At 42.3% G+C, this 18086-nt stretch overlaps 1 pseudogene across 1 annotated transcript; it reads left to right on the forward strand.

Annotated features, from left to right (window-relative positions):
- The first annotated feature begins 10539 nt into the window (after positions 1 to 10539).
- LOC143564126 (amino acid transporter AVT1A-like) lies at positions 10540 to 17591 on the forward strand (annotated as a pseudogene). The gene is made up of 12 exons (XR_013140793.1): positions 10540 to 10748; positions 14231 to 14517; positions 14614 to 14828; positions 14933 to 14956; positions 15027 to 15207; positions 15292 to 15508; positions 15914 to 16049; positions 16145 to 16164; positions 16263 to 16406; positions 16932 to 16975; positions 17066 to 17128; positions 17261 to 17591. The product of XR_013140793.1 is annotated as an amino acid transporter AVT1A-like (transcript).
- The last annotated feature ends 495 nt before the right edge of the window (positions 17592 to 18086 follow it).

The raw sequence follows: 18086 nt of genomic DNA on the forward strand, positions 1-18086 counted from the left end.
AGGGGTATTTTCCCGCTTACTTTTTAATATTTTTAAATTTTGAATTTTGAAATTCGAAGAGTTGGTGGAAAGATAAGAACAGTCCAAACCTCTGAAACGTCGTGCGACGGTTTCTTCTGACTGTGTCAGGACGTGCAGGAAGTTATGGTGACGTGACAGAACATGATCATTCCAGACGCTTTTCCTGGCGCGTGGGCACGATTTTTCGGGCGCGTGGCCGCGAAATTACTGGCACGCGTCCTGTCAACAGCTGTTGCCAGCCTGCTTTTTGCCACGTGTCATAGTTTCATTGCACCTTCGATTTCTCTCTCCTCCGCATTAAATTCACCGCATTAATTGCGATTAGTATATAAAGGGGGAGAGGCCCCTTTGTAATCCACACTTTCACCTCTCTTCTTCTTCTTAGTGATTTCCGGCAAATACTCCCCTTTTTCAGGCAAGCATTTTCCCGAAATCACTTCTTTCTGCAAAAATGTCTTCTCATGATGCTGAAGCTGTAACCGACGATAGGAGTACTGCTGGCGAGTGCCAGTGTGCTCTACCTCTGGATCAGTACCAGTACATAGTCAGGAAGTTCATGCTCGAGTCTCTCGAGCCTGAGTTTCCTGAATCCCACCAGACTGTGTACGATGCCCCCAGTGGCAAGATCGGGGTATATGCTGCATTCTTTGTTTATGGGAACCTTAGGTTTCCATTGACAAAGTTTATGTATCGTGTCCTGGAGAGGCACGGTGTGCACCTGACCGAGGTGCATCCGATGGCGATTGCCAAGGTCCGGCACTTCGAGTGGGTGTGCCGGATTCTGGGTATTGAGCCCTACGTGGACCGCCTGATGACCTTCTATACTTGGAGGTGCGTCCAGGGGTGGTACACCCTAACAACCCGTATTAAGGGTTTGAAGATCTGCGTGACCGAGCGCAGTCTCCGATCGTGGAAGCGGGAGTTCTTCTACATCTCTGCCCGCGCCATCCCCATTGCTATGAAGTTCAAGAAGGGTCAAGCGCTTCCGAGCCTTCACGCTTCCAGCTACCAGGAGGCGGAATGGTTCGCGAAGATATCCCGGGTCCAATCTCCGGTTTACCGGTTTGCGGAGTCCGGGATGGTGCTGCTGGGGATGAGCCGGGTATGGAAGGATGCGTCCCGGTTTCCCATCCTTCTTGAATATGGTTTGAACTCTATTCCTTATGGTATGTCTTGTCTTTCTTGCTGATATTAGTTAATTTTCTAACTGTTTCTTTTTCTTTCAGAGGGGAATAATTTGGAGTCGCTCCTGTTCCCGCGGGAAGCTGACAGTCCTGTGCGGGTGGGCACTCGTGCTCTGGATGACAATGAGTTGCCCATCCTGGAGCAAACGGCGGATAGGTTTGTGGAGGTCTATCCGCCAGGCCAAGAGATCCTGAGCCACCGGCGGCCAGGTAAGGAGATATTCTATCCTGAACCCCTCAATGCTGTACCCGTTGCTGAAAATCCTTACGTCCTGTCTTCTGAGGAATCCGCAGATGGTCCTCCCCTTGTGCGGAAGAAGAAGACTGCTGCCGGCGTGAAGGGGAAGGAGAAGGCCACAGCTGATCCAGTGGTTCTATCTGACACGGGGTCAGATAGTGAAGAGGTGGCGGGGAAGCCCGGTGGTGAGAAGACCACTGCTCCGGAGGCTACGACCGTTACCTCCGGAGAACCAACGAAGACGACGGTGACCGGTACCAAGAGGCCGGCTCCATCGGGTTCCTCCCCGCCCGTCCGTACGTTCAGGGTCAAGAAAACCCGTAAGTATAATCATAATGCCTTTGTAGATTTGTCACTTCATAATTTTCTTTTAACACTCTTTGTGCAGGCGTGGATGTTGACGCAATCCTGGGTGAAACGCAGGGGAGTACTTCCTCGCCAATGATGGTAGGCTCGGTCAGCCTTCCTGAGGCGTCGACCCAGTCGCCTGCGCCTGCATCCGCTGGTCCAGTTGGTCGTTCCGTCGAACCAACTGTTCCGGCCGAGATGACGTCACCGACGGCCGTGAGTGCGATTTTTACAGCATCCTTCACGGAACCGGCGGTTACTGTTGCTTTTAAGGAGGCGGCGACCGCGGCGGAGACAACGACGGCGACCACGGCGGCTGCCACCATGCCCGCGCCACCGGCACCAATGGCCGGACCATCAGGTACGCGCAGGGCTTCACGCCGATCTTTGCCACCTTCCCGTCTGCCTGACCTGTTGGATGGATTTCCTTTAGGTTTAGGTGATGGGTTTGGCGGCTATCGGCCTGTCATTGACCCTACAGGTGCGTAGGGTTCCTTTCTTTTTCCCTTGTGTTTTTCATCATCTTTTCCTTACTGCTTTTGTTTCTTTTGCAGTGTCGGATTCCAATGAAGTGTATGTTCCTCGATGGAACATACGCCGAGGAACAACCCTTCGCACACCCGTGGAGTGCGTGGACTGGGCTCGCCACGCTGCTCCTCCGGGCGCGTTGGGGGAAGCCATGGTTAGCTACTAGGAGGGTAGGCTAACTAACGAGCTTCGGGTTCTCCAGGCCCGGATGCAGCCGCGCGTCGAGCTGCTTTGTCGTGAAAACGACAAGTTGAAAGCAGCTCACGCCAAGGACATATCTGAGGCGCGTGCTCTTCGGGAGGAGAACCAACAGCTGGCGGCAGCTGCCGCCGACAAGGAGAAGGCCTTCAAGGCCCTCGAGGTTGAAGTTCAGGCGCGACTCGAGGCCCGCTCCAAGGCTGCCCAAGCTGTGAATGAACAGCTTCGGCTGGCCAGGGAGACTGCGCGAAACGCAACCGAGAGGGCTGCCAAGGCTGAAGCCGTTGCTGAGCCTTTGCGTGTGGAGAATGAGGAGCTCAAGGCCAAATTAGAGGCTCTCCAACGCGCTCATGATGCCTTGGCAATGGAAGATGCCAAGAAACTCCAGGAAATCCTGGACCAAAGGGGGGTGCTTGACCAGACCCAGCGGAAGCTTAAGGGCGTCGAAGAGGCTGCCGCTAAGGAAGTTTTACTTGCCAACCTTAACAAGAGCGAAGCCGAACGCGCCCATACCGAAGCTCAAGCTGCCCTCCGATGGCTTCTTCGAGAAGCGTTGCCTCAGGTATGTTTAGATTTATCTTCACGCATTTCTTTTGTAAGAATTTTCTAATACTTGTGTTTTCTTTGTAGGTTGTGCGTCGGGTCTTTTCAGAGACCTCTTACGATGATGCTATGACCGCAGCCCTCAACGCTTCTCATGATGATGGGGAAAAGGCCGGCTTCATGCTTGGTCTAGGGTTTGTTGAGAAAGGCGTCCCGCCTTCCAACTTCCCTTTGTTCAATGTGGATACTGAAGCCATTTATGACCAAGCATTGAACCAATACGCCGCCTTCCCGCATCCAGTGGTGGAGAAGGTGGACGAAGTAGCTGCTGCTGATGATGGGTTAGCTGTCCTCAAAGCGTTCCTCGAACCACCCCGTTCTTCTGACGGAGCGGGTCCAAGTGGAAGCGGCCCTGAGGCTTGATCCTGAAGATCCCTTCCTATTGCTAAGACTTGTATAGTTTATTTTTTCTTTTAGGCGGGTAGTTACCCGGCCATTCTTGTAATATATTCTTGAAATATTAATCTTTTTGCGTATAAGATTGTTATTTCCTTCTTTGGGTTCCTTGCTTTATAAACTTATGACTTGCATACTTAGTTTAAATTAGCAATTTTCCAAGTGTTTAGAATAAGAACCTTTGAACGTGGTTGATAGTGGGTTAAAGTTTCGCTTCCTCCTTCGTGATTGTGCGGGTAGAACCGTCACTTGCACTTGGTAGGATGGCTAAACTTTAACTTATATCTGACCTGCGTGTAGGTTTTTCTTACCTTTTGAGGATAAGTTAACCTTTGAACGTGGTTGATAATAGGTGTGAAGTTTTGCTTCCTCTTTCGTGATTGTGCGGGTAGAACCGTCACTTGCACTTAGTAGGATGGCAAAACTTTACCCATACCTGACCTGCGTGTAGGTTTTTCTTACCTTTTGAGGATAAGTTAACCTTTGAACGTGGTTGATAATAGGTGTGAAGTTTTGCTTCCTCTTTCGTGATTGTGCGGGTAGAACCGTCACTTGCACTTAGTAGGATGGCAAAACTTTACCCATACCTGACCTGCGTGTAGGTTTTTCTTACCTTTTGAGGATAAGTTAACCTTTGAACGTGGTTGATAATAGGTGTGAAGTTTTGCTTCCTCTTTCGTGATTGTGCGGGTAGAACCGTCACTTGCACTTAGTAGGATGGCAAAACTTTACCCATACCTGACCTGCGTGTAGGTTTTTCTTACCTTTTGAGGATAAGTTAACCTTTGAACGTGGTTGATAATAGGTGTGAAGTTTTGCTTCCTCTTTCGTGATTGTGCGGGTAGAACCGTCACTTGCACTTAGTAGGATGGCAAAACTTTACCCATACCTGACCTGCGTGTAGGTTTTTCTTACCTTTTGAGGATAAGTTAACCTTTGAACGTGGTGATAATAGGTGTGAAGTTTTGCTTCCTCTTTCGTGATTGTGCGGGTAGAACCGTCACTTGCACTTAGTAGGATGGCAAAACTTTACCCATACCTGACCTGCGTGTAGGTTTTCCTTATCCTTTTTAAGAATTTTGTTTTGAACCGTTCGACGCGCGGTTGTCGATAGGTTAGTGTTCATCTTCCTTTCATGATTCATGCGGATTAGACCGGCACTTTCATTTAATGGGATAATTGAACTCTTCTCCTTCAACTGACCTGCGTGAAGGTTTGCCACGTTATTGGGTTCGTGCGGGTAAGACCGCCTTCCCACACAACGAGTTCACGTAATGTGAATGCCGTCACCAGTGTTGGATAGTTTTAACCGTTCGACGCGCGGGTTGTTGATAGGTTATTATTCAGTTTCCTTAATGATTCATGCGGATAGGACCGGCACTTTCATTTTTGGGTGCTGAACTTTTTCCCCTTCAACTGACCTGCGTGAAGGTTTGTCACGTTATTGGGTTCGTGCGGGTAGGACCGCCTTCCCATGCAATGACTTCACGTAATTATGCGGTGAAAACCGTCATATTAGTGTTCAGAAAAGTATAAATGTAAAATCATCAGCTTCGATATTCTTAAAGAGAATCATTTCCATTAGAAGTGGCTCTTGGCCTTTTCTTTACAAATTGGAATTGATTTACATGCAAACTGTGTAAATGAGCTCCCTTCCTTGTTGGGATGGGAGTGCCATCGAGCCGATACGCACCTGGTTCGGGATCTCGTTCTTTACGCAGCATGTAGTCTCGATTTTGAAGCTGGAATTGATTCGTGTTTTCCCCAGCTGGGGTTCTATACGCACCCGCCTGCTCAGCCTTTATTGCGCCACGAGGTGCGCGAGCGTCCCATCTCTGACAAATGTTTCGACCATATCTTTTACATCTATGCATTCTTCAGTGTTGTGGCCCTTTGTCTTGTGAAAGTCACAGTACTTGCTCCGATCAGCATCGTGACGATGTCGGATTATTGGAGGCTTTGGCCATGGGAGCTCTTCAGTGGCGAATATCTCAGTGACGCTTTTGGTGAGTGGCGTCCATCTGGAGTTCCGGTGCGACTGTACATTATCCCTTCCGCCCAACCGATGTTGCAAGCCGGATGAGGTGTCAAAGTTTACCCTTGACTGCCAAATGCCTAGCTTTCGTTTTTTATTTAGTCGGGCGGTGAGGACGTTGTCTTCTCTCGTCCTCTGGGTGTAGAGGTTTGTGCTCTGTGGGAGATCTCTACCCAGTTGCTTCTCTGTTTCAGCGTAGCGTTTTGCTGCTGTCATGATGCCATCCCATGTGGATGGCATGCCATCTTTACCCGTTAGGGTGCGGATGAGCTCTGGGTCATGTGCGCCCTGGATGAAGGCAGCGCGAACAAGATCTTCGCTGATATTGCCCAAACTTAGCTTCTTTGAGTTGAAGCGAGTGATGAAGTTTGGCAGAGATTCGTCTTCCTCTCGTATGCATTTGAGGATTGTCCATTGCTCCTCGGTATACTTCCGTTGCTGGCTGAAGTGTTGGCTAAACTTCTGTTGGAAGTCTGCCCAGTCGTAGATGTGGTTGACCGGTAGACGATCGAACCATGCTCTAGCAGCCCCAACCAGCGTCATTTGGAACATGTAACACCACGTGGGTTCCGTCCAATTGCTGACGGTTGCCCCTGCTATGAACCTGTTCAAATGATCGTCTGGATCAGATATACCGTCATATGTGCCTATGTTGGGCATTTGTTTGGCACTCTTTGGGGCGATTGCTTCAGCAATGTCCCTTGCAAATTTGGACGTTCCTGCATTTGCAACGTTTGGTCTGAACGTTTTAGAGAAGTCTCGTGGACTTCCACCTGTGCTTTTTGGTTTGAAGGCTTGTCCAAAATGCCTTTTCGGTTGGGATTCCGTTTCCTTACGCTTCCCTTTTGCCCTATGGCGAGGGTTCGCGTCGGAGTCGGATTCCTCCGAGTCATCCTCCCAGTATTCGAATTCGTCGGCCTGTTGCACGGAACGCAAGCGTTCGTCCAACTCAGCCTGGAATTCCTTTTGTCGTGCCTCCGCCCATGCCTTAACTTCATCGAGAGTCTGGCGGGGGAGTCTTCGTTTCTCAACCTGGGTATCAGTGGATCCCAGTAGGCGCTCATTTACTGCACTTGCCCCAGCTTTGGTAAGTGGGGTATTGTTCGTAAAATTTACTTCGCTTGCCCCGGCTTCGGTAGCCGGGGTAGTGTTCGTAAAAACTGTGTTGCCGGTATTCCCCCTAGTAGCAGGGGTTATGGTTACCGGAATTTCTCTAACCATCTTTGTAGAAGTTTGAAAAAACTGTGAGAAAAATAAAGTTCTAGCTTTATGCACGGATGGCGCCAATGAAGAAACACTAACCGGACCCCGGACAGATTACTGGTAACCTGGGGGTTGGATAGCTGTTTCCCACGAGGGGTTAGACCCTTGGAAGATGGTTCTTCTGATAACCTGCAAAACAGACACCGTGAGCTCGTCACTGAGAAGGGGGGGGGGGTTCCTCCTTGTGACCACCCTCCGGCGTGAGAATCAGACTAGATTGCTCTTTAAATATAAAAGTATATTAAGAGATTGCTAGAGCAGATATCAGGTATATTATGATGATAATATGATAATGTCATGTTGAGATGATCATACCATTTGGGGTATTTATAGCCGAAGGTAGGTTTCCAAGGAGGTATGGCCGGCTGCAACAGTGTTCCTGTTCATCAACAGTAGCCTACGCACGTGCCCTGCTGGTAGTTGGTGGGTAGGCAGCGGCTGATAGTGACCAGGCCTGCTGTATACTGTTCCCTTTCCACCAACTGCCGGCTACGCACGTGGTATGACAGTAGTTGGTGAGTAGGCAGCGGCTAATAGTGATACAGTACAGGAGCATGCTGCTCGCCATGCTGTATCAGTGAGCTGTCGTATCTCTGATCAGATCTTTCGCCCATACCTCGTCAGGTACAGTAAAAGATCCTTCAGTATACGGACTGGCTTTTTTGGGCGGGAGTATTCCCCCTCCCGCCTCTGTGCGGGATTGCTCCCGGCTTGGCTCATTCCTTCAGGTGACACTGAATGATCGAGAGCTAAGTGCCTTGTGCGTGTAGCCATGCTGCGCGGGTGGCCTTCCCTAATGGCTTGTATCCGAGGCTGCGGGGACAGGCGGAGTCCTTCACCATTGGGAGGCATTTCCTGCGGGACCAGCTTGCGTACTGCGCGTAAGGACGTCACGTCTCTGAGCATGGTTGGTCCTGCGGATCCAGTTGGTTTTTGCGCAGACGTCCCTGTTTAAGGTGAGTCTTGCGGGACCAATTGGGCTCTACTGGGACCTACCTCTTCATGTTTAGATACATGTATGGACATATAATAATTATTAACGCACAATTAACAATACAAGCATCAAATAATCTTGATCATTATCAAAACCAAGTGATTAATTAAATTTTAAGTAATTGTAATGGTTTGACTTTGTTCTTTGACCAGGCAGTCTTAAGACCATCATTGGGAGTCAATCTGAAGTACATGAAGAGTTATATGCAGTATGTGAAATGCTCCCTTAGGCTATATGTAGTGGAGGGGCTACAACTGGGGGCGAATTGTGACACGTGACGCCCAGTCAGCAAAGGGGGCGAATTTGTTTTTGGGGTGTAATGGTGTAGGGACTACAAGTTAGGCCAACATTATCTTTTTTTAATATTTTCTTTTTATAATTAAACTAATCAAATAAAAACCAATTTATTTAAATAATTAAATAAAATGCATTAAAATTAAAAAGAAATACCAAAAAAAATAACTAAAAAAAATACATAACTAAAAATATAAAAAAACATATGGCTCGGTTGGCGTACATGTTTAGGTTTGGGTCGGGAAATTGAAACAGTTAGCTCGGTTGGTTTTGGTTCATCGAGTTCCATTGTAAGTTCATGTTCGGTTGGATTTGCGAACCATGGTGTTGACCGAAAGGAGGGAATGGGTGGTTCGGTTGGTTCGGGTTGTTTCTAGGATTCATTTTGCATATACATATATATACACACACACAACATAGATACATATACATACACACACACACAACATAGATACATATACATACACACACACAACATATATACATATACATATACATTTATACACACACACAACATATATACATATACATACACACACAACATATATACATATACATATATATACACACATACATATATGCACACACACAATCCATACATGCTGGCCCCACCAAGAAGAACAATTCGCCGGACAAGTTAATGTCGCCCCCCCCACATTTCGCCCCACAATTTGCCTAGGGGGCGGTGTTCGCGCCCCAAATCCCCCACTTTTCGCCCATTTTCTCGCCCACTACACATGGCCTTGGGGGAAGAGGGTGGTTCCATTTCCATCGTCCACCACACCCAATTGTGGTGTGTCACCTCATCTCACCACATTCCATCACTAGTGATGGAATTTAGTGAGGATGGTGGTAGTGTGATGGGTTTTGGTATATATATATATATATATATATATATATATATATATATATATATATATATATATATATATATATATATATATATATAGGTTTTTGTGTGAGTGTGATGGGTTTCAATTCATGGCAACGGTCATATATATCTCGAACTCCACCGCGTGATGGCCATCACGCAAAAACCCCCCATCACGCTAGATGGGGGCACCTGCGGCGGTCTTTATGAGGCCATCACGCTAGATGGGATGCCACCACGCTCCACCCCGTCCCCACTTAGTGCACTAAAAGGTTGACATCTCATAGCCACTTGTTATTTCGAAATGATACAAACTCATGGATATGCTCAAACTGGGATTTTGAATAGACTACTTTGATTATGGCTCGAGAAAGAGAATTGTTGGAAAACATATGAGACTGAATCTTGATCTATGTCTCATGTTCAACGCGATGTCTACTATAGAAATGATGATTGAACATAGAACCATAACTTTTTTTTTTCAGGTAATTAACATTCAGCTACTACAAAACGATTATAATAAAGTGGTAGACAAACGGACAACAACCTGCTCCTTAACCTCCTAAGGAACAAGCTGCGCCTTAACCCCCTAAGGAACAAGCTGCGCCTTAACCCCCTAAGGATTATGTTTTGGTTCATGATTGAACATAGAACCATAACTACCACAACAATAAAGTAAGATTACTTTAATTGGTTCATGACAGGGAATTATGTTTAAAGTGTCCAACTTCATTGGGCCAACGAGATGTCATATGTTCATTGTCTACATCGATATAAGATTGAGACCCATGTAAGTAGCAGACTGTTGGATCAGTACGCCAAATAACAACATATGACAATGTCGTTATAAATTTGTTTAGTGATTATTATGTGTTTTGTGCATAAAATAGAGATACGTATGCCATATATATAAAATTTAGAAAATATCAAGATTTGTTTTAACAATAATAATTTATGTATTTTTTTTTATGATTCCTTAACATACACCTGCGATATCTATAATGCACACACGTATATACATGTACATATTTAAAAAAATAAATGTTCCACATCACCCTTACGTGTACTAAAGATATCATATAAAGTGTTGCAACCACGTATATGGTAAAACTATAAAAACATTATCATCACATATTTGTTTTCTCCATGTTTGTCTTGTCATGTAGCATGTGATCATATCAAATTTTAGACTTTAATAAACGAATAAGAACACAACATGCAAATCAATTGTCAACGGCACTAAATTAATAAATATTAATTTTATTACCAAACTAAACGTTGATTCGTCGCATCTCAGTCCTATGACAACTGTCCTATGATTCATCTTCTCTCTCCTCCGATCTTTTCGTAACTCACATCTTGTCTTCGTGCGATCATGACATGACAGACAACTCTGATCTCATGGTCGACTAGATGCAAGATCACGCCACGTTCATTTACATACAAACTTTTAATTTCCTTATATTATTTCACTTGATCATTTAGATCAACAACATTAGATATTTCTTTTGTTATTTCTGACCTTGGTTTCGTGTGATTATTATTATTCTGCGTCGTGACTTGTGAGTTTCGATTTTATACGAGAATATTATGGCGGATAAAGAGAAGGAAACGGATTATTACTTGATTGAAGATGATGACGACGACGATGTTGAAGCTAATGAGAGTGGTGATGATGATGATGATGATGATGATGATGATCATAATGATGATATTTCAAGTCGTAGATCTTCTACGTCTACTCAAGTTACCGGTCAATGGCCGCAGAGTTTCAAGTAAGTTTAAGTTTCATATTAAGTAGATGCTTAATATTTAATTTAGTTTGGAAACTTTTCATATGAATCGTATATAAACTATATAGTTGTTGTTTAGCTAGGAATAGAGTAATTCTATGACTAGCTACCTGTTCTAAATATAAGTATGAGCTTATAACAATAATAAAGTCGCTTATAACAACCAATACTGTCTGTGTTGTCAACGAGGAGCTCATTGATTTACGGATTTATTATTTGTTACCCGAGTGAAAACTATTCATGCCTGTTCATCCACATCCAATATGCCTAAGACTCGTCGGTTGTTATGACCTAGTATCTCTCATGTGGAAAGTGTTAAACTTTTTGCAGGTAAATTAATAACACAAACACGAGATTTGATCAACACACGATCGACTCTTTTATTAAGAAAACGACAAACGAGAAAAACTTAATAATTTACTAACACATTGAACCTATGGTATATATAAACCCACGGTTTAAATCCTACACTAACTCAAATACATAATTTGAATCTAAAACAAATAGGATTAAATAAAATAAGACTAACTTATCCAATAATAATAAACTAATTATTATATTAATTATTCTCCAAAATTCTAGAAGTCTTCAATCTGATTTGGTGTTGCACACGTTTAACACTCCCTCTCAACATCAAACTTTTTCTAACCGTGACACACACGAAGCACCTCGACTCAAAACAGCCCGCGACTTAACACAACAGGTCACATCTTCCGACATCGACTCAAATGTTGAATTCCAACGCTCCCTCTAGATTCATACTTGTTCCTTTAAGGTCTCTCACAACCCGCAACACTCGTATATCTTTGGACTTGATTCTTGGACTCATCACACGCCATCAGACGAAGTTGCATCTTGGTCCGTTACTCCTTAATCTACACAAGATCTAGGATATATTCAACTCACCTCCAAAAGGCCTTATCACATGCCTTGATCATCTTCGGTGGTCTCCTACGAACCCACTGTTCATACAAACCGAAACCGAAACCATCGAACCCGCCGTCTTCTAATTTGACAGCCCTAAAACCATAACTATGTGACCATTTTTAGCCATCGGTTCTAGCTCCGTAACTCATCCCTCACGGTTGTCAACAACCTGAACCGCTGCTGACCTGTACATTACGATTTGGTCCCGAAACCGGACCCCGAACATCTGATGTTGTCTCGTTTAGAGAGCCCGAAAACGCTACCACTCGGACTGTTGGGTCATCGATCCAGCCAACTAAACTACCCCGACACACGGAGATTTAACAATCCCGACAAACAGAGATTTAACCATACCGACACACGATCGTGGCACAACATCACTGCTCGACACACGAAGAGTTAACCATCCCGACACACGGTGATGGCACATCATCACTCCTTGACACACAAAAATTTAACCATCCCGACACACGGTGATGGCACATCATCACTGAAACCTTCAACGTGATGAACACCAAAACAAAGTTGACACACAACCTCGTTGCACTCCGTTATACCGGTGTACGCAAACCACCTTGGAACTCCCTCTCGTCACATGTTCGCCATTGAACCTCTATCACAAGTGATAATCACAAGACAAACAAGAACTAGAGTTTCACTTGATCCGCCTCTTCTGTACGAACAAGAAAGAACTATATTGTATCTATGGATTCAAGGAACTAATCCCACTCACATAGGTTTGGTTTGAAACTAAAACCAATTACTTCTTTGGATAAATTCGACCCACGAATTACAAACAGAAGGGACTAGCATATTATTTGCCAAACAAAATAATTCTTCAACAATTACCATCTTGCCACCAAAAGGTTTCACCACTTTAAAGACCACATTACCATGCAGCCCATGTTCACTGCAATCAGAAGTGAACACACCTTCGCAATCAGAAGTGAACACACCTTCGTTCAACCAGAAACTCACTGCGATCGATTCGAAAACCCGGACACACCTACTGCGATCTGAACATGGACACACCTTTGATCGGAAGACGTGACCTTCAACTTCAATCGGTTAAATCACTAACCCGACAAACATGTTGCAACTCGTTCACGATCACTACACACACCTTCGATCGGAAACTTACTCACATCGATCAAAACCGGGACACACCTTTGTTCGATCGGAAACTTAACGCGATCGAAATACGCACACACCTTCTATCGAAAACTCGCCGTGACTGGAACATGGATACCCTTTAAGATTGGAACCTGACACACCTTTGATCGGAAACTTGCCGCGATCGGTTCCGTTCCAAAATATTAAACCCGAGAACAAAAGGTTGCAATTTTTTTTCGTTTTTCTTTCAATCGAACAGAAAGAAAAAAAAAACAAATAAAACTTTGGTTGCAAGCTACTGTTTTAATTAAACCAAAATAATAAACCAACACATGCATGCATCCTCTTATGTACTCATCTATCTATTGGGCTATTGCTTCATGATATACATCTTGACATGATCCATTAGTCAACCAAGATTGACTACCTTTGTATCTCCTCTTTAACAGCCACGGACGTACGAACGCCCCTGTAGTCCCAAACGTAACTCTCGCATGACATGGCAACAGTTGAACGAAACACCGCACCAGTCTCGTCTACTGATGTTAAGTTTTATGGCTGCGACAGAAGCCAATCTTTCACGCGTGCCCTCCACCGACGGACACACCCGCCGGTGGAGGCTGACCCGATCTTCAAACCGCTTCCCGGTACGAGCCCTAGGCTCTGATACCACTTGTTAAACTTTTTGCAGGTGAATTAATAACACAAACACGAGATTTGATCAACACACGATCGACTCTTTTATTAAGAAAACGACAAACGAGAAAAACTTAATAATTTACTAACACATTGAACCTATGGTATATATAAACCCACGGTTTAAATCCTACACTAACTCAAATACATAATTTGAATCTAAAACAAATAGGATTAAATAAAATAAGACTAACTTATCCAATAATAATAAACTAATTATTATATTAATTATTCTCCAAAATTCTAGAAGTCTTCAATCTGATTTGGTGTTGCACACGTTTAACAGAAAGTATGTCTACGATTTGAGATTCATGTAAGGTGTCAGTGTCACACAGTTTCTTATTAGTTATAAATGCATATTAGTTACAATTATTTACAATATAGTTAGTTGGTTCAGTTGTTAGTATTGTGGTCTCTAGTATAAATAGGTGATATATCTTGTATTATCATTTGCAAGTTATACCAGAGATTACAATACTAACAGTGGAACCAACTAACTTGTATCTAATTCTAACTAATTAATGTGTATTCTGAACATTATCATATATCAAATATTCTACAACAAAAAAGTTCAAAAGAATTAAACCATACTCTCAAGTCAGTTTTAATGATTTCAAATGCAAATTATTTGAACTAATTAGCTGGTCGCTTTGACATATGCGGTTGTAATGTTAACAAAATTAATATTTTGGTGTCATAGCATTCACAGATTATCCGTTTGATTACAGGCAAACACTTGATCCATACTCGATCTCCGCAACACCAAGTTTGGGATTCCTTAGACGACCATCTGGTTCCATATATTCTATGTATGAACCCGGGGTCGATAGCAACTTTGATGACAACTTCAAGTCCAAGTTGTTGTCAGAATGTTCAAAGGTTTATAGCAAACAAGATTTGACTAGAATTTCAAGAATGATATCAACATGGTCAGGACGAGGCACGTTACCCGATCAACTCATTGATGAACTTCCTATAACATTTGGGTGCAGTGTCACTCAAACTGTCTTCAATTGTAAGATTATTATATTATTATTCTTATTCTTTTTTATAAAGTTTGATCAAACAACATAGGATAAATGTTTAAATATGTGTTTTGCTGTTGGATTAGCGGTTAATGTGATGGTCGGAGTTGGAGTGCTTTCTATGCCAAACACAATTGCGCAAGCCGGGTGGGCGGGTATGGGTGTGTTGTTTTTGTTTGCGGTGATTTGTTGTTACACGGCTTATTTAATGAAAAACTGCTTTGAGAGCAAAGAAACTATTCAAAGTTATCCGGATATTGGAGAAGCTGCATTTGGGAAATACGGGCGGTTAATTATAGCAGTAAGTTGAATATATATTTTATACAGGCGGTTATTTCAGTTCAATTAGATAATTGGTATCTTTGAAGCTGTTTTGATAATAATATAGTTTCTGGTTTTCTGCAGATCATTTTGTACACATCACTCTATGTAAGTAAACCATTTCTTAAACATATATTTATTACGAAGAACAAGCTTTAATCACTGTTTTTATGTTCAGGCATATTGTGTGGAGTTCATAATATTGGAAGGAGACAATATTGCTAGTTTGTTTCCCGCTGTATCCTTGCATTTAGGCGGTCTTAATATGGACTCGGTTCACTTCTACGCCATTCTCTCAGCTGTCATTATGGGACTCACACTATTGGTTAAAAACGCGCGAGTGATCTCAATTCTTTCAGGTACATTTATTATTAATGCTCCTTTTAGGATTTTGTGTATAATTCATTGACTTTAAAGGATGGAATGAATACATGATTTTGCAGCGACTGGTGTTGTGGCTACTGTTATGGTCATGTTGTGTGTGTTTTGGCTTGGGACGGTGAATGTTGGCTTTCATGAAAACGGTCCACCCGTTAAGTTGGGTGGCATTGCTTTCGCGATTGGTGTGTACGGATTCTGCTTTTCGGGACATTGTGTTTTTCCTAACATATACCAGTCTATGGCGGATAAAACCAAGTTTACGAAGGCAATGATCATATGGTGAGTCAGTTTGACTTTTAAAGTCAAAAAAGACTTCTGATATTTGTCAAACTAGCTACTTTTTATGTTTTATACCTTTGCAAGATCTTTATGATTAATACAAGAATTGTAGTGCGATCTATTGCGATTTTTCATGTAGGAGTATCGGGTTTGACCCAAAAAGTCAAACAGATAAATGTTGTATATGGCTGTAGCCGAGCTGACTGAGCCAGGTTGGGCTCCAGCTCGGCTCGGCTTGTTTACAAACAAGGTTTTTTTAGCGAGTTTTTTTCTAGCTTTTTCAGAACAAGTTTCGAGCGAGCCGAGAGTTTTTGAACTGCTATATTGTTATATAATATAATATAATATGAATCTTTGATCATTGAGCACACATCTTTATTAACTTTGCACTTGATTCTTTTGCAGTTTTGTGTTGTGTGTTTTGATGTACGCGATTGTTGCGGTTATGGGTTTTCTCATGTTTGGAGAACAATCTTTGTCCCAAATAACATTAAACATGCCTGCAGATGCACTTGCTTCCAAAATTGCTTTGTTAACAGTTGTAAGTGTTCATCTTTTTTTTTTTTTAATTGTTTATTATCATCATCATGGTTTTGTTTTCAAGTACTGAATTTAACTTGTTTTAATGTTTTGCAGATTATTAATCCATTCACCAAATATCCTTTTTATGATTACTTGATACTTATATACAAAAAATGTGTGGTGTTTTTTTTCAAAAGAAATCTATTTGTTTCAATTCCCTAACATTTTATACATATGCTTTGCTAATGAACCCATTGGCTAGTGCCATTGAAGATCTTGCCTGTTAAAATTGCAAACAGTTATTGGTGTTTTATTATTCTAAGGGCTGCCCTAGTCGCGTCCTCCATTTGCGTTGCGTTTGCTCTACCGTTCTTCGGTAAGTATTACTTGTAATATTTAGGGTGAATGAACTTTATGCAATTTTCATGAGGTACCCAATTTTATTTTTATTATTGTCATTTTAGGTATCTAATTTCTTTTATTCATTAAAAAGGAATTTTTGTAGGCTTTCATGTCACAAAACTTTGGTCGCTAGGTCGTGCATACATGCCACATCATGTCATCCGTGATGACGTACGAGTGGCATGGTGTGTCATGTCATCAGAGTGACGTGACACCACATATATGATATATCACAATATCATCATCAAAAGGTGACATACATGCCATGTGTACCATCACGCCATCATCAAAAGTGACATCAATCAAATGTTGACCGTTAACCTTTTTAAGGCGTGATAAAGTCAATTTTTACAACATAAAAAAAGTTTAAAGATCTCAAATGAAAAATTGCATAGTGTTTTCCTATACAATACTATAGACAAGTTACGTTCTTATTTAACTTTCATATGTCTTGTTCATCCGATCGAATTGCTCATTTTTTTGTGGTTCCTGAATACAGGTCTCGTGATGGCTTTAATGGGTTCGGTTCTTTGTATTTTGACGGTAAGCATTTGGTTTTGACTTTTGAGTTCAAGCTAGTAACACAATTCAAATGTATAAACTTTAATGCTTTTGGTCCTTTGTATTTTGCAGTCCCTCATATTACCAGCTGCATGCTTCTTGAGAATCAGCGGGAGCAAGGCAACGACTACGCAGGTAAGATGTTCGCATTGATTTTTGTAGTCAAACAAGACATAAGACATAATATGTACTACTACATCATCATAGTACTAGCTTCTTGTCTTCTTAGTATCTGTTTGACAATGTTGTTGGTTAAATCTAATGCAGATTGGTTTGAGTGTATCCATTATGGTGTTGGCAATCATCTGCATGATCGTGGGGACATACTCGTCTTTGGCAGATATCGCAAATCAACTATGAAAAATGAACAATCTTCTTTGTCTGTGCGGTTCAACTTATACACTTCAGATAAATAAACGTCATGAATGATCTAGCATAGATGCTATGAGTTGAAAGTTTGGTCTTGTTCGATTTGAGCTCTAGTTTTATATTGCTAGCCATCGGTTTTGGCACGATATTATACCATACTTGACTGTGTACGTTTTGCATAGCCAAAACTGTTAGCATGTTTGTTGTTGTTAAAGAACAAAGTTAGAGGACAGTTTTGTATGTTCAGTCTTCGAATGTATATTAATTGTAATTCTCTTCCTTCTTGTGTGATCTTTCAATGAAATCTTATATTTTGTTTTTAATTTTACTTTTCTTTTCGTGATTATGAGAACTTGTTACCGGTAAACTTATGGACCCATTAGTGTCGGGATGGATCAATTTTTTTTTCTTTTTTTTACAAATGATTATTAAACCGGTCAAACATTTCAACACGGCCATTATATCAACCATCAAATGAACCATAAATTGTTAAATTGTCAAAACGAGAAAACCCAACCATTTAGATCTTAAACCGGTCAAACTAACCGACTTGCTTCAACTTGAAAAGTTTTATTAGTTTTAACTTTATGAATTAGTAGCTGAGGCTCAAATGCAATTTTTGGGCCCAACTAAATCACATGATCAGATATTCATAACCTATATACGTGCATCTTTCAGGATTTGAACCCTTCACCTCTAGAATATAGGAAAGACATCAGGTTGA

The sequence above is a fragment of the Bidens hawaiensis genome, unplaced genomic scaffold, assembly GCF_021521415.1.
Source record: "Bidens hawaiensis isolate Kalapana, Puna unplaced genomic scaffold, B.hawaiensis_p1.1 tig00021821_1, whole genome shotgun sequence".
Taxonomy (NCBI): domain Eukaryota; kingdom Viridiplantae; phylum Streptophyta; class Magnoliopsida; order Asterales; family Asteraceae; genus Bidens; species Bidens hawaiensis.